The following is a 25,338-nucleotide window of genomic DNA, read 5'->3' as shown; positions in this document are numbered from 1 at the left end:
TCAAGTTCTTAAGCACAGGTTTTTTTTGTTGGTTTTTTTTTTTTTAAAGATTTTATTTATTTATTTGACAGAGAGAGAGAGAGCGTGCACGTGCACACACACACACACACACACACACAAGCAGGCAGACCGGCAGGCAGAGGGAGAGGGAGAAGCAGGCTCCCCAGTGAGCAGAGAGCCGGATATGGGGCTTGATCCCAGGACCCTGGGATCATGACCTGAGCTGAAGGCAGACACTTAACCGACTGAGCCACCCAGGCACCCCTCAAGCACAGTTTTATCTGTGAATGTGGCCAAAGTCAATAGCAAATGGGAGTTAAGGCTAGAACCAGACTTTGGGCCTCCTGACACCCGGTGCTCTTCCTGCTGCTCTTGGGTCTGGACAAGAGGTCCCAGGAAGGAGCCCCCTCATGCCCAGACTAGGGAGATGGGAGCAGGAAGGCCTGTGGGGACAGCAGGGTAGGCCCTTCCAGAGCCCACAATGTTTGGTCCAGCCTCTGCTGCCATCTAGTGGGCACTCAAAACCAGCACCTCCTAGAGAAACTGAACAAGGAAGGCTGTCTTTGCAAGTTTCTGGTGTTTTTGCGCCTTCCTGGTCCTTCTTCTCTGGGCTCGACCCTCTGACTCGCTGTAGAACCCTGACAAGCCCTTTGCCTCTCTGGCTCTCAGTTTTCTCTCTTGGAATAAGGATTCTCCAAATCGCAGCAAGCCTGATCTTTCTAAAACACAGCCCTGGCCAGGTCTGTACCCTCATCCACCCTGGCCTTTAGGTTGAAGCCTGTCATACCCTGCAGGATCTGAACCTACCAGATTACCACTTCTCTGCTCTAGTGACATAGAGCTATTTTCATTTCCTTAATCACCAGTCCCTCTTAGGGCCTTTGTATATGCCATTCTCTTTGCCTAAAACACTCCCTTTTGGGGCGCCTGGGTGGCACAGCGGTTAAGCGTCTGCCTTCGGCTCAGGGCGTGATCCCGGCGTTATGGGATCGAGCCCCACATCAGGCTCCTCCGCTATGAGCCTGCTTCTTCTTCTCCCACTCCCCCTGCTTGTGTTCCCTCTCTCATTGGCTGTCTCTCTGTCGAATAAATAAATAAAATCTTAAAAAAAAAAAAACTCCCTTTTACCTGGCTTGTTCCTACTCATCCTTCAAGTGTCAGTTTAATTACCCCCTCCAGGAAGCCCTCTTTCTTGATGCCCCCAACCCAGGATGGGCAAGTGTACTTTAGGTCCCCACAGAAGATTGATTTAGGTCTCAAAGAAGATATGACCCTGGAAGAGGTCAAATAGCAGTCCATTCAGTCCCTTCAGCCCAACCCCAGACTCAGAATTCAAACTAAGCTGATTGCCCATCCCACTCTGCCACAGTTGGGCAGTGTGAACATCAGCTCCACCTCTCCAAGCTCCTTTCTTACTGGTGAATAAATCACACTCTGTCCACCAGTGCTGAACAAGAGAACTCTAATGTGAGCCACAAACATAATTTGGAATTTTCTAGCCACAGTTTAAAAAGTAGAAGAAACAGGAGAAATTAACTTTCATGATCCATTTTTATATAATCCATGCATAAAATGTTATTTTAACATGTAATCAATATTTTAGAATTATCAATGACCTATTTTACATTCTTTTCCTCATACTAAGTCTTTGAAATCTGGTGTGTATTTTATATGTAATGTGTGTCTCAATTTGGAATCCACATTTCAAGCCCTCATGAGGCTGAAGGCCACTGCATTGCACACACATGTCTGTGTGGGGGTATTACATGAGTGTGTACATATGGAAAAATTTGTGGACCTGAACACTTAAGACTTTGACTTTTTTGTATGCAAATTATATCTAGTCTTGAGGGAAAAAAAGAGTAATTCCAGGTTTCTGGCCTGAACATGGATGGACAAAGGGTGGGGCAATTTCCTGGAATGGGAGAGGTTGAAGGTAAACAGATGGGGTGCAAGGTAAGAAAAAGCTGAGAGCCTGAGGGTTTTTGTCCCTTTAGGTCTTTGTTGCCCCCAGGCCCTGATAAAGTTTCCAGATTCACCTAACCAGGAGCTGTCCAGGTAGCAGGTGGCAGGGAGCAAGTGGCCTTGGTGCCTAGGACTTGTCCCTAAGACTTGAGAGGGAATCACGGTGCCATTCAATCTTCTCTCCTGGACTCCACAGTCTTAGGCTCTGCCCATTCTCATATTGGGGCCTTTGGGCATCTCCTCTACCTAGGATTGCTAGATTAGCAAAAAATAAAAGTCACCAAGTTAAATCTGAATTTATGATAAACAACAAAAAAATTTTTAGTATAAGTACGTCCAATTTGTTGTTTCTATGAAATTCAGATTTACCTGGATGTCATGTATTTTATTTGGCGGCCGGACTTCTAGCTCATCCTCCAGGACTCTGACACATGCAACCTGCGTCTACTTCCTTCTGTGAGACTGACCACATTTTTTCACCTCCCTGAGCTTCAGTTTTCTCTTCTGTAAAATGGTCAATAATTCTTTCCTTAATGACCTATTAAGAGGACTCACTGAGACAAATATTTAAAAAAGGACTCCCCGTAGGGCCGCCTGGGTGGCACAGTGGTTAAACGTCTGCCTTCGGCTCAGGGCGTGATCCCAGCATTATGGGATCGAGCCCCACATCAGGCTCCTCCGCTATGAGCCTGCTTCTTCCTCTCCCACTCCCCCTGCTTGTGTTCCCTCTCTCACTGGCTGTCTCTATCTCTGTTGAATAAATAAATAAAATCTTTAAAAAAAAAAAAAAGGACTCCCCATAAAGCCTGGCCCATAGAAGGCCCTGAGTGAACATACAAACCTTCCTTCCTGGGCTTCCAGGGGTGCAGGGCAGAGATGGGCTGCCCAATGAGTTCCCCACCTCCCTCCCTGCACTGCCCAGGGCTTGGACCCCAGGATTTCTTAGTGCCTTCCAGATTTTCCTCTCCTTCACTAGTTTTCCCCCTTCCTTGGTTTTCTAGACTTGGTTTTCACACCTCATGTGTTGGGAACATCCCAGTATCCTCTGGGAAGAGCCTATCACCCAGAAATAAGGTATACCTGATCTAGATCCCAGAAGATTCCAGAATATGGCCCTGATACCACCTAGTGGCCATGTCCCTAAACAAATACTATTCAGACCCGAACCTAGGAAGCCAGCAGGTCACCATATGGGCAGAGTCCTAGGCCAGGTTCCAACAGGAGGCAGAAGAACCAGGCCATGAGCTGTCCTGGAGCATAAGGCTTAAGGGCAGGGGTATAGAGTTTTATCTTAACCTTAGGACCCAGCACAGAGAACAAAAGGAGCCTAAGTCCCAGGGGTTTAGTAACATGCCTGAGGGCATGCAGCAATGATTTGCACGTTTGCCCTGGGTTGGGTAACTAATGAGGACACGTTCCTAACCCGCCAAACTCCTCTGTGGAAGGGCTGGTGCTGAGGAGGATTAGGGGATGGTTTCTCTGGTTTTTCCTCCCTTCTGTCTGCACACTTGGTCTTCCTCTCTTAGCTTCCTGTACCCATGAGGGGAGGCTGACCACAGCCTACGATGAGGGTGGGGATGGGCCAGGCCCAGGGAATAGTCTCCCCCATGTCAGGTGAGGAGACTGGAGGAAAAAGTGATGCCACCCACCAGAGCTGGGCTTGTTCCTAGGATCCTGGAATCTTTTTCCCCTGCACTGAACAGAAGAGAAAACTGAGGCTCAGAGAAGGGCAAGGACCTGTGAGGCTCAACAGATCCAAGAAGCCAGAAGGTCTACCAGACTTCTTGCTTCTCCTCACGTGGCAGATACACATCTGAGGCCTCAAGTCCTTAATCATAGTTTTCTCCTACCCAATTCCTTGCCTTTTCCCACTATTCAACCTTCCTGGCCCTTCAAACTCCTTGCCTCATGTTCCTGCTCCCTCTGAGGCTCTGCGGTGCCCTCCTACTTGTCTTGTGCTCCTAATCTCCACCCCTCTCCTCTGTATTCTGGAGAAGATCTGAATGTCTCTGTATGGATTCCCACTACCCACTGTGCCAGCCTTTTCCTTCCTTTCCAGCCCCATCCCTCCCTCCAACCCTTCACATCCCCTACTCTCCTACCCAGGGTGGTAAGGCAGTATTTCTGCAGGTGCTGGTTTTGTAGGCAGATTCCAGTCTTGAGTGTAAGCTTTACCAGCCGTGTGGCATCGAGTATGTTGCTTAACTTCTCTGGGCCTCTAGCTCATCCTATGTAGTAATACTTGCTTCACGATTCAGGGGTGAGGATTAAATTGCATAAAACCCTTAGCACAGTGTGTAGCACATTAATAAACATTCAATAAATATTAGCTGCCAGTATTAGTATTAATATTAGTATTAATATCAGAAGAGGAAGGGGAGAGGAAGAAAGGAGACAGGAGGATGGTTAAAGCTGTTAAAACTAGAGCCCTTGGGATGCTCAAAGCAAGCAGAGGAAGAAATCAGAACATTTCTATTTATTTTATTCTTTCTGACTGGAATGAATATTTTTTATTCATCATAATTTGTTGAAAGCATTAAATAATATTAAATCCAGGCTGGGTCATAGCAGGATACATGCAAACATCATCAACAATGTGCTTTTGTGGTCCATAAGTGCCTAAGTGTGTTAAAATAGAGAAGATATTACTTGATGTATTTTTTTAAGCAGAAGTGCTTCCAAGTTTGGTAGTTCCAATTCTGTTATTTCTAGAGAAGGCCTTTAATAACAAGAACATGAAGAAAGAAACAGTGCTGGTTCCCTAACATTAAAGTTTCAGGAATGTGGTTATTGCTTTCCAGAAGAAACCATGAGAATGACCTCATTTCTGACAAAGGAAAAGTTGACCCACCTTTAGTCTGCCTGATGAACGCAACAAAACAGCAAAGGAGAAAAAATTGACAACTTCATCTTAATTGAAGCTGTGCTCCCATGTTGTTTCACTAAAATGGTATTCTGTGACTTTTTCAAAGGAGTTAGCTGAAGCAGGAATTTTTTAAAGTATACTGAGAGCTCATTCAGTGCTAAGCCTGTCTACATCCTCACAATAATCTGCTGAAGAAATAAATTTCCCCATTAGACAAAGGAGGAAATGGAGGCTTCTATAAGTGAAACTGTTCATCTACATTCACATAGCTAGTGAGCGTGGGAACTTTCAATGCCCTCCAGTCAAAGACCACCAGGAACACACCTGGGGTTGGACAGGTTGGTTTTACTACTTGCTATCACAAAGCGGGGAATGCAAACCATGAGGAATGTTGGGGGCATCTCAGTAACAGAGGGTTAGAAAGGACATTTAGGATTTGGGCTTGTGTTAAATAATTTGGGGGAGGGCTTTTGTTCAACAGGAGAACACCAAGACCTACCTGTGAGTGCCAGGCCAGCTCCTGGATACCAGGGACAGCTTTTATTTTTCTCAGAGCCCGAACCCAGATCCAGATTTGTGTGGCTGGAAACATTTCCCGTGTTACTCCCTGTTCATAGAAACCTGAAAAGAAGACAAGCAGAGGAGGAATTTCATCTATGAGTTTATTTCATCTATCGCCTTCACCACCTACTTGGACTCAACCTCTGCTACAGTCCCTGGGATAATTGTAGACAGTTAATAAATATTTGTTGAATTAATGAAATAAAGAAGATGTCAAAAACTCCAGAGAATAACTGCCTGGGTATATATTGCAGCCCCACCACCTATCAGTATGTGATTTGGAAATTTTTTTTAAAAAGATTTTTTTTATTGTTTGTCAGAAAGAGGGAGAGAGAGCACAAGTAGGGGGAGCAGCAGGAAGAGGGAGAAGCAGGGTCCCCAGTGAGCAAGGAGCCTAATGCGGGACTCAATCCCAGGACCCTGGGATCACCACCCAAGCCGAAGGCAGACGCTTAACCAAATGAGCCGCCCAGGCGTCCCTGGGAAATTTAACTAAATGATAAAATTGTGTAAACTTTAAAAAGTTTTCCTTTACCCGTTTCTAAAATGGAGGTAACCACCAAAACCATTCAAAGGACTGCTGTGAGGGTCAAATGAACTGTTGTGTGGAGTGTGCTTAGTTAAGCTCAGCAAATGTTAGCTATTATTATTTTCAGGATAAGTAGTCTGTTAGTTTTGTGATCACATGTTCAATATTTTTCCCACTAGGTGTGAAAATAAAGATCTTGTCTTGTCTTTTATCCCAGTCCCTAGCACAAACAAATGTTTGATAGATAAATAAGTAAATTGGCTAAAACCCAGGAACTGCCTCCATTTGGGGGATAAATTTTAATAACTTAAATAAAAGTTGCAAAAAGTATATAAGGAACTCCCATGTACCCTTTACCTATATTAACTACTTGTTTATATTTTGCCTCATTTCCTTAATCATGCCCCCTCTTACAAATGCGTGTGTGCATTTTTCTCGGAATGATCCAAAATTAAGTTGGAGACGTTGTGCCTTTTCACCCCTAAATACTTCAGTGAATATTTCCTAAGAACAAGGACATTCTCTTAACATAGCCACAATATAGTGATCAAATTTAGAAAATTTAACATTGATACAATAGGCATTAAGAGGTAGTCCACGATCCATATTCAAATTTGTCACTTGTCCCAATATTGTACATTACACCTATTTTGCCTCCCACCCGTCCTTTCCAGAATCCAGTTTAGAATCACACACCACATTTTGTTGTCATGCCTCTTTAATCTCTTTTAAACCAGGATAGTTCCTCAGCCTTTCTCTGTCTTTCATAATACCAACAGTTATTTTGTAGAGTGCCCTCGACTTGGATTTATTTCATGCTTCCTCGTGAGATTTGATTTATACATTTTTGACAGAAATATCACAGAAGAGATGTTATGTCCTTTTCAGTGCATCTTATTGGAAGGAACATGATCTTTACTTGAGCTATAATCCGTAATGTTAACTTTGATCACTTTGATTCACTCGTTCTTTGAGTATATTATACCTCTGTAAAATTACCATTTTCCTTTTGTAATCAATAAGTAATTTATGGGAGACACTTTTAATGTGTAATTACCCTGTTCCTCTAGTTTTACTATTCATTATTGATTTTCTAACTCCATCAGTTTTGTCAGTTGGCATTCTACTAAAAGAAGGGGTTTTCCCTATCTATTTATTTACCTCCTTATTTATATCAGCAAAGACTGCATGGGTTACCATTTTATTCCACTAGTTATATTCTGTCACTATCATTATGTATTTTGAGGCTCAAATTGCCCCGATTTGGCCAGTGGTATCTCCTTCAAGTTAGCTCCTGTGTCCTTTAACATGCTCTCACCATTCGGATTCCCATCATGCTTACACTCTGATGCAACAAGCTGTTCCAAACTTATCTGGTACTTTCCCTGCCCGGACCCAGGACCTTCGAAAAACTACCGAACAGCCCCTGTTTCTCCGCTACCTGCCCACAGGCGGAACCTTGGAGCCCCTGACCTGGGCGGGAGAACGGCGCAGCGGACCAACCTCTTCCGGTTGTGGCCGGAAGTCCTCGGAGAGGGGAGGCTTTGTGTCAGGTGACCGGAGTCTGCGTAGGAGGGCTCGCAGGTCCTACCTGACAGCCAGAAGGAACGGAGTGGCAGGGCGCCGGACAGACGGACAAGCCGGGGTGGCCTCAGCGGCGTTAGCTGAGCAGAGGCAGGTACGTGGTGGGCTCGGGTGGTAGCTTAGGGGGCTGTCGAGGTTGAGGGACGCGGGCAGGGTTTCTGCCTTAACCCGGCCCACAGGCTGAGACACCTGGCCCAGCGGCGCGGAGACAGCAACCCTGGCTCTGCCCGGGACCCTCCGCCCCAGAAGAGAGGCGTTGTGGTCTTCCATCCTGTGATTACAGTTTTGGGAAACTGTAGAGAAGGGAAAAGGCTCCCACGAGCTCTCCTTTCCTGGCAGGGACTCACTCTAATTCTGTTTTTGTCCCCGGCTTGGACCGCCTCTCTCAGGTGGATGTGTTTTAAATGATTTTGCCTCGGGTGGAGAGGCCGAGACCGGAAAACGTGGTCAACAGAGTTGGGCTTGGGAGTGAGAGAGAGCCGAGAAACTTGGCCGCTTACAGCCAATTGTGCGTTATGGGCCCAGTCCATTCCCTTTGTTGAGCCTCAGTTTCCTCGTTTGTAAAACAGGGCACTGTTCCTCAAAAAATGGTTCTTACACTGGTCTGTTTTGAAATGTCCCAGGATTCATGCTTTACAGTGCAAGACTCAAATAAGACCTGTGATTTAGGATCTGGGTCGGAACCTCGGAACGTTTTGAACATACACCTCGGGGGTCCTGTACATATTGATGTTCGAAGCCCACTGATTTGAAGTGCTTTCCTCCTGTGAGTACTAGATATCCATTCTTTGCTTTGAGGCAGCTGGAGTCGGTTCCGGATCTTTGGAAGAATTGGGATGTTCAGCCCAGAAAAGAGAGCAGTAGAAGAAACTGTCTTTAAAAACGGAAGAAAATTGTTATGGTGAAGAGTGCTTCACTTTTTTTTTTTTTTTTAAGATTTTATTTATTTACTTGACAGAGAGAGACAGCCAGCGAGAGAGGGAACACAAGCAGGGGGAGTGGGAGAGGAAGAAGCAGGCTCCTAGCGGAGGAGCCTGATGTGGGGCTTGATCCCAGAGCACCAGGATCACGACCTGAGCTGAAGGCAGACGCTTAACGACTAAGCCACCCAGGTGCCCCAAGAGTGCTTCACTTTTATCTTTCGGGTTGAAAGTGGCAGAACTAGGATCAATAGGCAGATTCTCTTGACTTAGTAGAAGAACTTAATGCTGGTCAGACATGACCAGTGATGGAATGGATTGCCTCCAAAAGTAATGAGCTCCCTGTTGAAGGAGGTATATAGGTATGAGATGGAAGCCCTTTCCAACTTGAAATGTCTGATTCTGAGTAACTATTTTCAGTCTTTCTGGTGCTGATTGTTTTCTTTTTCCTGCCCTCTTGACTCCTCCATCCCCCCTGGCCTACATTTTTTAAAAGTAAGGCCAGTGGGTATGAATTAATGTAATCTGTTCCTGGTTGTCCTGTGCACCATTCTTTTTTTCAGGGACTTTGGAATGGTTCCTCTGATAAGGGCTCCTTAAACGTTTGTTGAATGAGGAGGTACCCCACCCCATTGGTTTGTTGCTTATGTTCTTAGAATAACTTGGAAATGCTGCTAAAGACTTTGTGTTTGATCAGGAGAAGCCAGTGAACCCTTTGGATCACAGAATTGAGGACCCTCGGTCAGAAGGGCCCCTCAGGGTTGTTCAGGCCAGCCTTTCCTCCCCGGGACATAAATCCCTCTTTAATCCTCTCTCAAGCAATGTGTTGTATAGCTCTTGTGTCTAATGAGAGAATTTTTGGAATCTGTCAGCTAACGTTTCATCCAGCATTTAAAACCAGTACTCTTAGGGACTTGACTTGCCTGCCAGTTCATCATCCTCCCTAACGTATAATCTACAGGAGTGCTTCTGGCATATTTTTAGTTTTCTTTTCTCTTTCTTTCTTTCTTTCTTTCTTTCTTTTTTTTTTTTTAGATTTCATTTATTTGAGAGAGGGAGAGCAGGAGCAGGGTTGGGGGGACGGGCAGAGGGACAAGCAGACTCCCGGCTGAGCACAGAGCCCCAGGGCTCATCCTAGGACCCTGAGATCATGACCTGAGCCACCCAGGCACCCCTAGCTTATCTTTAGTTTTCTAATCAAATGTTGAAGTTCCTAAAAGCAGGTCGCTTTTTCAAAATCTGTAAGAATGCTTACATTGCCCTATGGAGCAAAGATTCCATATTATGACCCAATTCTGCTCACATCCTATCCCCCTCCTGAAAAATAGATTGTGTTTGAGCCAAGACTTCCTGCTTCTGTTTACTTTCCTGCTTTGTTTGTGTTTCCGAGGATTAAAAAAAAAACACACATTGTGAAATGCTTATTCAGATATTATCCAGGTGCTGGGTAAAATGATTGTAATTTGATGATGTCTGTAATACTTAACTTGAAATTTCCCTTTTAAAAAAGTACTTGAATTGGCATTTCCAGAGTGTGTTCTTCAGGCCACTACTCTGAAGAGGCGCCTCTGAAAAAAGTGTTCCAGTAAAATTAAGTTTGGAAAATGCTGTATATCATTATCTTTTTTTGGATCTTCTCAGTGTATAGTACCACATTAAATAGACTGAGATGTTCTATAATAAACATATCTAAGCTTGTTTAATCTAGTGTTGCCAAAATTAATTGACGTGCAGCACTTTTTCTTTTTAACTGAAGCACACATTGACAAAAAAAATTTTTTTTTAATTTATTTAAATAATCTCTACACCCAGTCTGGGGCTTGAACTCTTGACCCTGAGATCAAGAGTTGCATGCTCTTCTGGACTTATCCACCCTGGTGCCCCTCACATTGGCAAATTCTCATCTAGAGAGTCTGCACTATGGTATGTGGGCCAAATCTGTCTCTATTGCCCTTTTTTGCATGGCAAGTGAGCTAGGGATGGATTTTACATTTTTAAATGGTGGGGAATAAATCCAAAAAAGAATAATGTTTTGTGATATGTGGAAATTATGGGAAAATTAAAACTATAAATAAGATTTTATTGGAATACAGCCACACCCATTAATTTACATACTGTTTTTGGCAGAAGAGTTGAGTAGTTGCCCCAAAGACCATATGGTTCACAAAGTCTAAAGTATTTACTATATGGCATTTTACAGAAAGAACTTACCAGCACCTGACTTGCATCGTGTACTTTTTTTTTGTTTTTTCATGTACATTTTTTAACTCTTTAACTTTTTTTACATTTTTAACTTTTTAATTTTTATATAATTTATTTTGAAATAATTTTAGTCTTGCAAAAATAATACACAAACTTCCTGTATACTTTTCACCCAACTTTTCATAATGTTAACATTTTACATAGCTATGTTAAAATTATCTAAATAAGGGGCGCCTGGGTGGCACAGCGGTTAAGCGTCTGCCTTCACGCCCAGGGCGTGATCCCGGCGTTCTGGGATCGAGCCCCACATCAGGCTCCTCTGCTGTGAGCCTGCTTCTTCCTCCCCCACTACCCCTGCTTGTGTTCCCTCTCTCGCTGGCTGTCTCTATCTCTATTGAATAAATAAATAAAATCTTTTAAAAAAATTATCTAAATAAGAAATTTAACATTAATACAGTACTACTAACTAATCTATAGACTTTGTTCAAATTTACCCATTTGTCTACCAATGCTCTTTTTCTGTTTCAGGATCCAACCCAGTTTCCCACATCGCATTTAGTTATCAAGCCTCCTGAGTCTCTAGTGATCTGAGACAGTTCCTCAGTCTTTTTTGTCTTTCATGACTATGAACTTTTTTAAAGATTTTATTTATTTATTTGAGAGAGAGAGAGAGAGGGAGAGAAAGCACGAGCAGGGGGAGGGGCAGAGGGAGAAGCAAGCTCCCCACTGACCAGGGAGCCCATTGTGGGGGCGGGGGGATTATCAATCCCAGGACGCTGGGATCATGACCTGAGCCGAAGGCAGAGGCTTAACCAACTGAATCACCCAGGTGCCCCAACTATGACCTTTTTTTTTTAATGATTTTTTATTATATTATGTTAGTCACCATACAGTACATCCCCGGATTCCGATGCAAAGTTCGATGCTTCATTACCAACTGTAAACTTTTGAAGAGGACGGGCTGATTATTTTGTAGAGTGTCAGTTTTTTTTGAAATAGTATTCACGTATCATAAAATTCACCATTTTAAAGAGTACAATTCAGTAGTTTTTAGTATGTTCACAAGGTTGTGTAATCATCACCACTATTTTAATCCCAGAACATTTTCATGTCCCCCAAAAAGAAAACCTGCGCATGTTAGCAGTCATTCCTTATTCTCCCCCTTCCATCCCCTGGCAACCACTAGTAGGGATTCATATAGTATGTGCCCTTTTTACAGTATGTGGCCTTTTGTGTCTGGCTTCTTTCATTAAGCATGTGTTTTCATAAGGTTCCATGTTGTGGCCTATATCGGTACTTCATTATGTTTGTTGATGAATAATATTTCATTGTGTGGTTACACCACATTTTGTTTATCCAGTTATCGATTGACATTTAAATTGTTTCTGCCCTTTGGTTATTATGACTAATGCTGCTGTGAACATTCATGTACACATTTTTGTTTGAACATATTTTCAGTCCTCCTAGATGTGTCCCCCTAGGAGTGGAATTGCTGGGTCTATGGCAACTCAATGTTTAATTTTTGGAGGAACTTCCAAACTGTTTTCCACAGCAGCTGTACCATTTTACATTCCCATTAGCAATATGTGAGGGTTCCATTTTCTCCACATCCTCTTCAACACTTGTTATTGTCCCTTTTTGTTGTTATTATTATATCTACCCTAGTGGTTGCAAAGTGGCATCTAATTGTAGTTTTTATTTTCATTTCCCTAATGACTGATGCTGTTTGAACATCTTTTCATGTGCATATTGGCCATCTGTGTGTCTTTGGAGAAATGTCTATTCAGATCCTTTGTCCGTTTTGTAAGTGAATTATTTGTTATTATGCACAGTTTTGCATGTAAATATTCGGAGTTTGCAGATTCCCTGAAGCCCCTTGAAGTAACTTAGAGTGAGCTGCACTGCAAAATCTGAGGCAGTGCCCAGCAACTCCCTGATCTGAATGGACTTGGATTTGGACTTGCTGAAGTGCAGAGTTAATTGTCCCTTTGAAACTGCTGACCATTCAGAGCTTCTCTCAGCCCCAACCACTGCTGATCATGGAGAACTGGGATGGCCATAGTCAAGTAAAAGGGGTACTACAGTATTATTGGAAATGTGGTAAGACCACTAGGAGATCCTGCCATCTGAGAGCTACTCTGGTGGTGATTTGGTCACAGGCAAGGAGTAGAGGAGTCAGTGGTGGTTTGGAATACTCCGTACTTGTGATATGGGGCAGCTGCTTGGGGTGGCAGAGCTACCAGTGCACCATGCCTCTTTTGACCCCAGAGCATTTGGCTATAACCAGACCATCTTGAACATATAATTAAAAAATAAAACGGGCGCCTGGATGGCTCAGTTGGGTAAGCATCCAACTCTTGATTTTGGCTCAAGTCATGATCTCAGGGTTGTGAGATCAAGCACTGCGTCGGGCTCTGCAGTGGATGTGGAGCCTGTTTAAGATTCTTTCTCTCTCGGGGCGCCTGGGTGGCTTAGTCGGGTAAGCATATACCTTCAGCTCAGGTCATGATCTCAGGGTCCTGGGATCAAGCCCCACATCGCTCCCTGTTCTGCAGGGAGTCTACTTCTCCCTCTCTCTCTGCCCCTCTCCATCCCTCTCCCCTCTTGTGCTCTCTGCTCTCCCTAGTGCTCTCCCAAATAAATAAATATTTTTAAAAAAAGATTCTCGGGGCACCTGGGTGGCACAGCGGTTAGGCGTCTGCCTTCGGCTCAGGGCGTGATCCCGGCGTTATGGGATCGAGCCCCACATCAGGCTCCTCTGCTGTGAGCCTGCTTCTTCCTCTCCCACTCCCCTTGCTTGTGTTCCCTCTCTCGCTGGCTGTCTCTATCTCTGTCAAATAAATAAATAAAATCTTTAAAAAATAAAAAAATAAAAAAAGATTCTCTCTCTCCCTCTCCTACTGCCCCTCTCCCCTCTCTTTAAAAAAAAGTTTTTACAGGAACTCCTGGGTGGTTCAGTCGGTTAAGCATCTGCCTTCAGGTCAGGTCATGATCTCAAGGTTCTGGGATTGAGTCCCACATTGGGCTCCTTGCTCAGCGGGGACCCTGCTTCTCCCTCTGCCTGCTGCTCGCCCTGCTTTACTCTCTCTCTCTCTCTCTCTCTCTCTGACAAATAAACAAATAAAATCTTTTTTAAAAATACAGTAAAAAATTTTAAAAAGTTTTTACAAAGAAAGAAGACTTAATTTTTAGTGCTTCTAATGTTTTACGGTAAACTAAATGAGTATTTTACTTTTTCATGTCACTGAACATGTGTACCAATAGTAAGAGTGTTTTTAATGTGATAACATTTTTAAAATTCACAGACAGTTGTGATTTTCCCATTGATGATTATGATCATTTTTCATAGTATCAGCTTGCATTTTTATTGTTCTGCTTTACTGTGCCAAGCAAGGATTGTCAGCATTGTCCTCCAGCATTTTATTTGTTGGTAGAATTCATGTCCATTATAAAAAAAAATGTAGTCCAAAATGCAAAATCTTTACATTCAACTAAGAGGAATCATTCAGGAAGACTAATGCACACTATTCCCTTTTACTTCTTCTTCTTCTTCTTCTTTTTTTTTTTTGTTAAGATTTTATTTATTTATTTGACAGAGCCAGTGAGAGAGGGAACACAAGCAGGGGGAGTGGGAGAGGAAGAAGCAGGCTCCCAGCAGAGCAGGGAGCCTGGTGCAGGGCTCAATCCCAGGACTCTAGGATCATGACCTGATCCGAAGGCAGATGCTTAACGACTGAGCCACCCAGGCACCCCACGTATTCAGTTCTTTTAATAGATCAATAAATAGGAAGGCATTATTTTACTGGTTTACATTTTTTAAAGTAAGTCCTTTATGGAAACTAAGGGAGGGGAAGGAAATTATGGAGGTATGCATATGGATAAAAGAATGGACCATGAGATCTAAATAAGATAAAAAGTAAGGACTTCAAGAATCTTTATATGCAGTAGAAAAGGAGTAAAGTTAGTGAACTAGCCATCCCAGTTATTAGAAGTCTTATCAAACTGAGTAGTATTAAGAAGAAACTTGCTAGAATTTAGGAAATGGTAGTCAGATGATGAGACTACTAAAATACATGTTTTACACCAGTAAGCGTTAATGACAAATTTTAGAGCATGGCTGCAGAAGTGGGTTGGTGAAGTTGAGTAGAAAACAAGATCTTAAGGGAAAGCTTAAAGAAGCAAGTGGCTGGAGCAGGTACCAGACAGGTTATCTCTGGAGATATTGAACATACTCTTAAAAATAACTGGAAATGTGGTAGAGAGAAGCGTAGTTAGGGAGATGCTAAAATAGAGAAATTAAAGGACATGACCAGCTTAGCCAAAGGAAGTACATGCATTGATTAGATTAGGTTTGGTAATCAGCTACACTGATAATCTGTTGATAATCAGTTCTATTTAATACTTTCTTCTTTGAAGTGATCTTTTTTGTCTCTGTACAGTGAATTATGCAGTGTTGTGTTTGGAGGTTGTAGAGAGGTATCTCTGCAGGTGTAAGTGGGGGTCGGCTGACCATCATTAAATTTTTCTTTGTTCACTGATCAACCTAGGGTTGGAACTATGTTGCAACGAAGTCAGAGCTATTTAACGAGGAATTAGGGCTAAATGAAACACAAAGGTTTCTTTCAACCTAAATAAATCTTCCATAATTAGTTTTTGTTTTTTAATAAGCCCTATTTCCCCTATTAATTGGTATCACAGTACCTTAAAAAGGATGCATAACTTCCGGAGCAATCAGGATGTTCTAGGTTGAAACTATTTTGGGTGAGGGGCACAAAACAGTAATTTTAATTGTGAAAGTAATATATGTGCATTTCACAAAAGCTTCCCTCTCTTCCCACCCAAATTGTTTCTAGCTCTAGTTATCTGAAGAGAGCCTTTATTAAGTTGCTTTATTTCCTCCTTGTTTCTCCCCCAGTGTGTACATTTTTAATGGTTAGAACCATTCACTGCACAGTTTTATAGCGTAATTACTTTTTTCTGATAGCATTTTTTTGAAGATTTTTATTTTTAAGTAATCTCTACACCCAGTGCGGGGTTTGAGCCCCCAACCCTGAGATCAGGAGTCGCTCACTCTACTATGTACTGAGCCAGACAGAAGCCCCTCCTGTTAGCAATTTAATGTTAATGTCTCCATGCTTATGCCAGCCTTTTCTGTAAGCATTACTTCTGATACATTTACTTAACCATTCACTAAGTTAGTAAGTATTGTATAGATATATATAACAGTTAACTCAGCATGTTCTTAGTGAGTGGAAATCTGGTTTTCTAATAAGGAGCACAGATTCTTTTTTAAAAACTTTTATTGTAATATACATAATAGAATTTACCATTTTAACCATTTTTAAGTGTACAATTCAGTGGCATTCAGTACATTCACCGTGTTCTGCAGCCATCACCACTCTGTGTTTCCAAAGCTTTATCATTATCCCAAATGAAGCTCTATACCCTTTAAACAGTAACTTCTCATTCCGCCCTCATCCTAGTTCCTGGTAACCTCTGATCCACTTTCTGTCTCTACGAATTTGTCTATTGTAGATATTTTCTTTCTTTCTTTTTTTATTAAGACAGTATTCACCCATTTTTATTTTATTTTTATTCATTTTTAAGTAGGCTCCACACCCATCGTGGGGTTTGAACTCATGACCCCTGAGATCAAGAGTCACACACTCCACCAGCTGAGGCAGCCAGGCAGCCCTGTCGTAGATATTTTCTGTTAAGGGAATCATATAATGAATGACATTTTGTGGAAATACAGGGATCCAGTTTTTTTATTTCCAATTTTTTTTATTGTAGTAAAATACACGTAACATAAAATTTATCATCTTAACCATTTTTAAGAGTATAGTTCAGTGGTATTAAGTACATTCATATTGTTGTGCAACCATTACCACCATCCATCTCCAGAACTCTTTTTCATTTTGCAAAACTGAAGCTCTATACCCATTAAACAGTAACTCACCGTTCCCTCCTCTCCCCTACCCCTGGCAACCATAATTCTACTTTCTGTCTTCATGATTTTGACTATTCTAAGTACCTCATATGAGTGGAGTCCTACAGTATTTGTCTTTTTTGTAACTGGTTTATTTCACTTAGCATAATGTTCTCAAGGTTCATCCATGTTGTGGTATGTGTCAGAATTTTCTTCCTTTTTAAGATTGAACAATACTCCATGGTATGCATATATCACATTTTGTTTATCCATTTATGTGTGAATGGACACTTGACTTGCTTCCATGTTTTAGCTGTTGTGAATAATGCAGATATTAACATGGGTGTACGGATACTTCTTTAAGACCCTGCTTTCAGTTCTTATGGCTATATGCCCGGAAGCAGAATTGTTGGATCATATGGTAATTCTGTTTTTAATTTTTTGAGCAATTGCCAGTGTTTTCCACAGCAGCTGTGCCATTTTACTTTCCTACTAAAAGTGCACAAAGGTACCAATTTCTCCACCTCCTCAATAACACTTGTTATTTTCTGTTTTTTGTTTGTTTTGTTTTTATAGTAGCCATCCTAATCGGTATAAGGTGGTATTTTGTAGTTTGGATTGGGATTTTTGTAATTAGTGATGTTGAGCATTTTTTCATGTTGTTTTTGGCCACTTGTATATCTTTGGAGAAATGTTTATTCAAGTCCTTTGCCCATTAAAAAAATAAAGATTTTATTGATTTATTTGACAGAAGGAGAACATAAGCAAGGGGAGCAGCAGACAGAGGGAGAGGGAGAAGCAAGCTCTCCCTCAATCAGGGAGCCTAGCGTGGGGCTCGATCTCAAGACCCAAGGCAGACGCTTAACCGACTGAGCCACCCAGGCGCCCCTCCTTTGCCCATTTTTTTAAATGGATTGTTGTTTCATTGTTGTTGAGTTTTAGGAGGTTGGGTTTTTTTTGTTTTTTTTTTTTTTAAGATTTATTCATTTATTTGAGAGAGAGACAGAGCACAAGCGGGGGGGGAGGGGCAGAGGGAGAGGGACAAGCAGGCTCCCCATTGAGCAGGGAGCCCAGTGTGGGGCTTGATCCCAGGATACTGGGATCATGTCCCAAGCTGAAGGCAGACGCTTAACTGAGTCACCCAGGTGCCCCGAGTTTTAGGAGTTTTCCATATATTCTGGATATTGACCCCTCAGATACATGATTTGCAAATATTTTCTCCCATTCTATGAATTGCCTTTTTATTCTGTTTAGTGTCTTTTGGTGCACAAAATTTTAAAATTTTCATGAAGCCTAATTTGTCTGTTTTTTTCTTTTGTTGCCTTTGCCTTTGATGTTTTATCTAAGAAATCATTGCCAGAAATGTAATATTTAAAGTAGGGAAGAAGCTACCAAGTGGGTTCTGGCTTAAGAGTCTCAGAAGTGGGGGCGCCTGGGTGGCACAGCGGTTAAGTGTCTGCCTTCAGCTCAGGGCGTGATCCTGGCGTTATGGGATCGAGCCCCACATCAGGCTCTTCTGCTATGAGCCTGCTTCTTCCTCTCCCACTCCCCCTGCTTGTGTTCCCTCTCTCGCTGGCTGTCTCTATCTCTGTCGAATAAATAAAAAATAAAAATCTTTAATAAAAAAAAAACAGAGTCTCAGAAGTGGCCTGAATTGCCACATAGCTACCATGGCCCCTACTTTTCTACTCTTCACAACTGCTGGGGTGTCATGGGTACATCTCATTGAGCAGTGGGAGCAAAGCACGGCTAAATGGTAGTCTAAGGACACACAGAGGTTAGAAGCAGCAGGCTGTGACTGTTTCTGTGGAAATGACCTAGGGTCTGGCTGGCCATTCCACTCTTGGATCAGTCACCAAGTTGACTCCCCTGGTAGTCTCCGTAGCACCTGATTATTTGATATCCATGCTCCCAGGTGCTCCTCAGAAGTGCCATGTGGTATAGGCATGTGGGGAGTTTTTAAACAGGGACAGCTCTCTGAATATGGGAGTGGGTCCTGGGCAAAAGCCTAGGAAAATTACTTGTCTTTTCTTAGCACTACCATCTCCGCAGAGGCATTTTTCAGTGAGATTCTTTTTAAAAAAATGACAGTTAAATTATGACTAGACCATAGACTTCTTGAGGGCAGGAACCAGAAGTTTGTCTGATTTGTTTTTATCATTGAGCATAGTTCTTGGCATTCTCCAGATGTTTCCCAAACTGCTCTGACAGTTAACGTCAGGTGGCTCAGGACACAAACCTCATTTGTAAAAGTCAATATTACATATTATTCAAAATAGTGTCATTTTGGTTTTATTATTTTAAACCATAGTTGGTTTATCTTATATATATTCCCCTGATGGTCTTCCTTAGGACCTCCTGTTCAAAGGATGAGATCATGGTTTTGTCAAGTATGAGCTGAGTGTTCTAAAACTCTTAGAAAGTTTACTCTTTATTTAGTTAAATTTTGTCATTTATTTTCTTTTTATACTCTACCTTCAGAATATTTTAGAGCTCTTTAGCTCAACCTCAGGTAAAATCTGAATTAATGAGATTTCATAGATTCTGTATTAATAAGGATTTACTGACTGCATGAAAATGAAAGCAAAACTCTCATTTTGAAAACTTTTCTGGTAACAAAGGAAGGGCAGACGCAGTTATTTCATTTGCAAGTGAGGATCCTGGCTTTTAGTGAGTGGCAGAGCTGAGTATCAGACTAGGCCTTCTGGTTCCAGATCTTCCTTTCACTGTATTGTACTAGAAATCCACAGCCCTTAACTGAGATCTGTCCAATCTGAAGATGTTTTCTTTAATAACAGTATTTTATGCAATTATATTGGTTTGAATTGAAATTGGTAGATCCCCATTGTTCATTCACATACATTTATCAAACATTTACTTTGTGTCAGGCACTGTGCTTGTGGCTGTAGGAGGTGTCTAACAGATAAATGAATAATTAACACTCTGTGTCAGTAGTTATCTCTAATAGCGGTGGTACCAATTTGGGAAAACCCAAACCTTTTTCTGGTTGCAGATCCCTGATCTTTTAAAAAATTTTTCTTTTTCATTTGTTTCAGAGTTCTGAGCAATACTTACTTAAAAAAAATTAGTTATGTGATATTTCCAGTTCTGAAAAACATCCCTAAAGAATATTTTGTTCTTTTAGGATACCGATTTCCACAACTTCATTTGGCTGAATTGAGTCATATCGAGTTGTATAGTTCTAAGTCTGGCTATCAGATCTATCAACCCACGCACATTTATGAGTTGTTCTTCAGGTGCCTGGCCCTGTGCTGAGTAAGGCACCTGGAAGCTGGGCCCAAGGACAAACACAGACAAACAGATCACTGATGTGCTGTCTGTTAAGCACATTGGCCTGGGAGTTGGGACGCTATGCCTCTGACTGGCTCTGGTCAAAGACGTAACTACTCTAAGCCTTAATCTAACACTTCAGGGGATGCTAACAATGGTATAGTAGTGTTTACCACAAAGGCAGGTTATGAAGTTTAAATGAGGTAATTCACGTAGAGGGTGCTGAGTGTTTGCTGACATTATTCATGGTGATAATAAATATTAAAAATGGCTTCTGATTTTAAAACTTTTGGTGAAAATCTGATTTTGCCTGGATCAAACTAAGTGTATCCCATTCTGGATTTTCTCATATGGTTCTGATGTTTCACCTACTATGCCTTCAGAGAATGATGGTCATTCAGAAAGGGAGGTTATGACTCATTCAGAAAGCAGATTAACTGCTGATTTACATAGCTCTGTGGGGAATATAAAAAAGCAGTACACTGAAGGTGTACTTCACCTGACAGTGAAGCTGAGATTAACATTTTTCAGGCACTTAACTCTGTTGGCACCATGCTAGCCCCTTATTGTTTTATCTCTTTAATTCTTATAAACTATCCTGTGAGGAGGGTAATAGCCCCTTTTACACATAGGAGTAAAACAAAGGCTCAGAGAGAAAATAATGTCTAAAGTTACTGAGTAAGTGGCAGAGCTGAGGTTTGGAACCCAAAGCCATCAAATTCCTCTGCTCTGCTGTTTTTTTTTTTTTTAATTTTATTTATTTATTTGACAGAAATAGAGACAGCCAGCGAGAGAGGGAACACAAGCAGGGGGAGTGGGAGAGGAAGAAGCAGGCTCATAGCGAAAGAGCCTGATGTGGGGCTCGATCCCATAACCCCTGGATCACGCCCTGAGCCGAAGGCAGACGCTTAACCGCTGTGCCACCCAGGCGCCCCATGCTCTGCTAGTTTTGTTTTTGGTTTTTGTTCCTTAAATATTTTATTTATTTATTTGAGAGAGAGAGAGCACGCACACAGAAGCAGGAGAGAGGGGCCGAGGGGGAGGGAAAAGCAGACTCCCTGCTGAGCCAAGGAGCCTGACTCAGGCCTGGGATCATCTGACCTGAGCCAAAGGCAAACACTTAACCAACTGCGCCACCCAGGTGCCCCTGCCATTATAGTTTTTAAGGACAAAAGTCCATAAAAAGTTAAAGAATATTTTAAGACAGTGATATAAAGGATGATAAAAGGCAGCTCTTGGGTGACCCTTAAAAACTTGTGCCAGTGATCATCCAAATCTTGCTTTACCTTTTCTTATGAAACCTGGTAAGCTTTAAGGAAAAGCATTGAAGGGGCGGGGCCTGCTCAGCAGGGAGTCTACTCCCCCCCCCCCCCCCCCCCCCCCGCGCTGCGTCTGCTCTCTATCGCTCTCAAATAAAATCTTAAAAAGAAAAGAAAAGCAGTGAAATTTAAACCAAAACAAAGGAAATCAATTCAAAAGTACTGGAAGAAAAGATGAAAAAGTAGGAGCAGCTGATCCCAGAGTCCCCACTCAAATATGAAGGGCACAAGGACTCTAAGGCCTTTCTTCCTGCCTCAGTCCCAGCCCTTGCTGCCTTACCACGCTCATATGTGCCCTGGGCTCCAGCCATCCTGAACCCAGCACAGTGAATTGTCCACTTGTCTTAAGTTCTGTGTCTCCCCAGCATGCCCTGCAGTCATGCACTATACATACTTCCATCAGCACTCAGCGAGCTAGGCTGCCTTGTTTACTTGTCTATGTACCCCTTTAGTAGACTGAAACCCTTTATCTTTGTATCCTGAATGCCTAACAAATAAGATCTTTAATAAATCTTTGAAGATGGTGTGCCTGGGTGGCTTATTCAGTTAAGTGTCTGTCTGCCTTCAGCTCAGGTCATGATCTCAGGATCGTGTCGGAGCCTGCTTCTCCCTCTGCTTCTCTCTGCAGTTTGTGCTTTCTCTCACTCTCTCTCTCAAATAAATAAATCTTAAAAAAAAATCTTTGAAGGTAAGAGAGGGGTTGATTGAACAGATAGGGAGGTTAAAGGATGCCATAGAAAAGGACCAGTGCTGCCCCAAAGAAAAGAGGCCGGTCTCAGCCTCCTCTCTCCTTTTGGACTTGGAAGGTCATTCATGCCCATGGTCCTATATTTGAGGGCCAGACCTCTGTGAGCTGGCCTAGGGACCCACCTAAACAACATTTAGACTCTGAAATTTTAGAGCCTGGTTTCTATGTGTTCCAAGTTCCAATCAACTTAACTTAGATTTCTTCCTACTCCAGCCTTCTGTGAGTGTGATGTAGACATTTTCAGAATGCAGCTCTTATCCCTGCCTTCATGTGATCCAGCAGCAGCCTAATGAGCAGCACAGACAGGCTCAGGCAAGCTACAGTTCCTGGCAGAAAGCTTCTATGTGAACAAGCATTTGCCCACAGGAACAAGAACTCTGCTGGATAGCCTCTGGGATCGTGCCAGTCATTTATCACCCAAATTCGTAATCTCCATCACTAGGATTAACATTCTTAGATGCCTCTGCATACCCTGGTACAGGAATTCTTAGAGTTTAAAGGCACAGAGAAGGCAGATTTTGAATACCTGCAGTTCTCTAGAACCTAAGAACTGAATACAAGAATGCTATGAAGAGATTTCTTCATGAGGTCAAGTTCCCCGTTGTTTCCTAAAGAGATATGCAACTTTTATATTCTCTTCCTTGCTTAGTTCCTGTGAGGTAGACCAGGCCAGCTCTGGGAAGGTAATAGTAGTGAGGATGCTGGGTTATTCAATTTCACCTTCCAGGCTCTGCTTTCCTAAGGGATCATTAAGTATTGCAAATCTGCTTTAGTCCCAGCACCACTTGCGCCAACCTGGACATCTCAAATTTAGGAATGTTTTTTGAAACTAGGTATGAATTTGTTTCTTTAATGGTCAGCTCTGTCTTGGATGGACCAGGTGCTGGCTGGTCTGCGATCTCAGCAGACCTGTCCCCCATCCCCTAAGTTTATCTGACCTTTTCATAGTCCCTGTGTACTGTAGCTGGGGGTTGTGCATTCTAAACGACAGGCCCTGAGGTCACTGTCCCTTCCTAACTCTGTGCTGTTTCATACTGCTTTGTGCTTTTGGTAGAGTTCTTCTCTGTTTGAGAGCTGGGTTTCCAAAACTTCATCAAAGAATCACCTGGTGTGGAAGGTAAGGGCACTTATTTGAAAATACAGATTCTTTGGCACTGTCTAGATCCAAATCCTGTTTAAATCACTGAGGGGGTCTAGGAACCAGATTTCTGGGAAGGTGCCTTGTTTAGGAAAAACAGGCAAGTTTGATGGAGCCCCTTGTTAAGAATTCTTATAATTATCCATGTGTCTTCCTTGGCTCCTGTTCGAGATTCCAGAGCCTCAACTTGGCCATACTCTTTGTGACTTCCATTCACACACACAGCTGGTAGCCCCAAGCCTTAAATGTAGTTGGTACTAGAGATCTGTTGATTGAATGCATAAATGCATGCTTCACATTCACTTCAAAGAACACAAAAGTTACAGCATTGCACAATAAACTTAAGGGAAACCAGTTCCAGGTATTTAATTTTGTAAAGCTGCATGTTAAAGGGTAACATGTAAGAGTGAAAAGAGTGCCAACGTTGTGTTGGAAAGTCTGAATTTGTCACTGTATGATGGCCTGGCCTTGGGCAGGTCCTCTAACCTTCCTGGCCTAATATCCTCATCTGTAAAATGGAGTGAGGATCAGAGTGGTAATAGATGTGAATGTGCTTGAAAAGCAGAAAGTAGATTCAGATCAGGAGTGAAGACTTGTCAGAGTAGGGACAGGGGCTGAGAACCAGCTGCAACAAGTTTGCTGTGTGGTCAGGTTGAAATTCATAGTCCCTACCAGGACCAGGAGAAAGTTTTAGTAGAATGGTAGCTCAGGCATGCTCAGGGTCTGCTTTCCTTTTATTCTGTCCACTTCCTGAGCCAACCAGGGCCCTCTGTCCTCTGACCACTGTCCCATTTCTGCTGGGCCCAGGAGGCTGTGGCCACATTATCTTGTTCTGCAGGTATTCAGTAGACAGTCCACAGGGAAGGTTGCTTATCTCTGCCGTGCTGCCTTGGTGTGGTGAGGTTCCTGTACATGAGGGTAGGGAGGAGATGAGGAGAGAAGGCTCCAGGGATAGGTACATGACTGGGGCTCAGGATGTGTTGCAGAGAGAGGTTTGTGAGCAGCTGGCCTGTTGACCAAAACCAGTCGCACGTGCCCACACCCACTCACTCAGCAAATATTTGAGTGCCTACTAGGAGGAGGCTTTAGAGCCTGAGTAGGGACCATGTGGTCAGTCTGCTAAGAATTAGAATGAGAGTTACGTGGTCTGCTTGGAGTTGGAATGTGCAGGCCTGTCCCAGTGTCTAACCTGCTGCAGGCCTGCTGCTGTCTGCAAACTGAGCTGTCCTGTTACTGTTGCCTGACCATTCCCACCCTAACACCTGCCTTGATCCTGACTGTTCCCTTAAGCCTTCTATCCCTTAGGAGTATGAGCCATGCAGAGCCTTGTTGGGTCCAGGGAGTAGAGAGGGTAATGAACCAGGATAAGGGGTGTCTGTGTATGTCTCCCCAGTAGCAGTGGCCTCCTCCTACCTTAGTGGACCCTCCAGGTCACTCGTAGGGCTACCTTTGCAGCCCTGTAGGAGGCATGACACCCTCCCTTTTCAGGTGAAGAACTATTGTGCCATCAAGGTATCTGCTCGGAGTGGTGGAGTTAGGACTTGAACTCAGAGTTTTTCAGGTTTGGGGAAACCTGGAACACTGGGAAGTTTTTTGTTTTTTGTTTTTTGTTTTTACTTTATGTATTTTTTTTTTAAAGATTTTATTTGAGAGAAAGAGTGTGCACACAGGTATGTGTGCACATGAGAAGGGGGAGGGGCAGAAGGAGAGGGAGAAGCAGACTCCCCGCTGAGCCACCCAGGCGCCCCAGAAGTCTTTTTTTTTTAGATGCACTATTGCTCTTTTGTGTGATTTCAAAATTAATACATGTAAAAATGTCAGTTTTGTAAATGGGGAGGACTTAGAAAATACGTCACTGCCTCTAAGCCCCCACCAATACCGATAGTCACTATTAACAGTTTGGTATGTTTTTCCACATTTTAAAAGACATTTTCTAATATTTATATTTCATTATTGTAGCATATGTAATATTATACATACATCTTGCAATTTTTTAAAATGTTATTGTAAAAGTAATATCTGCTTGTCATAAAACATTAAAACAGGATAAGAGTATAAAATTCAAAGTTCCACAGCCCCTAATCCCAAAAATAATTGTTGGTAGTTTTAGTGTGTGCCTTCTAGACATTTTCTGGGTGTGTGTATATGTGTATTCTTTTATATATTTTGTTTTTACCCAAATAAGTTCAGGCACATAACTCTTCTGCAACCTCACCTTTTTAAAAAATTCCCTTTATTATGGAAATGTACAAGCACGCACAAAAATAAGCTAATGGAATAAACCCC

The 25,338-nt window shown here is 42.5% G+C and overlaps 1 protein-coding gene across 3 annotated transcripts in view; it reads left to right on the top strand.

The window, feature by feature from the left end:
* The first annotated feature begins 7,444 nt into the window (after window positions 1-7,444).
* Window positions 7,445-25,338, top strand: part of RNF185 (ring finger protein 185) — a 35,142-nt gene continuing 17,248 nt past the window's right edge. Inside the window, exons 1-2 of one of the 3 annotated variants that reach the window (XM_019795646.2) lie at window positions 7,445-7,599; window positions 8,129-8,271. The gene's annotated coding sequence lies outside the window, so the exon portion shown is untranslated. The remainder of the gene's footprint in view (window positions 7,600-8,128; window positions 8,272-25,338) is intronic. The other 2 variants (XM_011220162.3, XM_002915554.4) reach the window with 2 other exon arrangements.

This window comes from Ailuropoda melanoleuca, chromosome 12 (assembly GCF_002007445.2).
Source record: "Ailuropoda melanoleuca isolate Jingjing chromosome 12, ASM200744v2, whole genome shotgun sequence".
Taxonomy (NCBI): domain Eukaryota; kingdom Metazoa; phylum Chordata; class Mammalia; order Carnivora; family Ursidae; genus Ailuropoda; species Ailuropoda melanoleuca.
The sequence above is the reverse complement of the archived record's forward strand: the minus strand, read 5'-3'. Positions and strand labels throughout refer to the sequence as shown.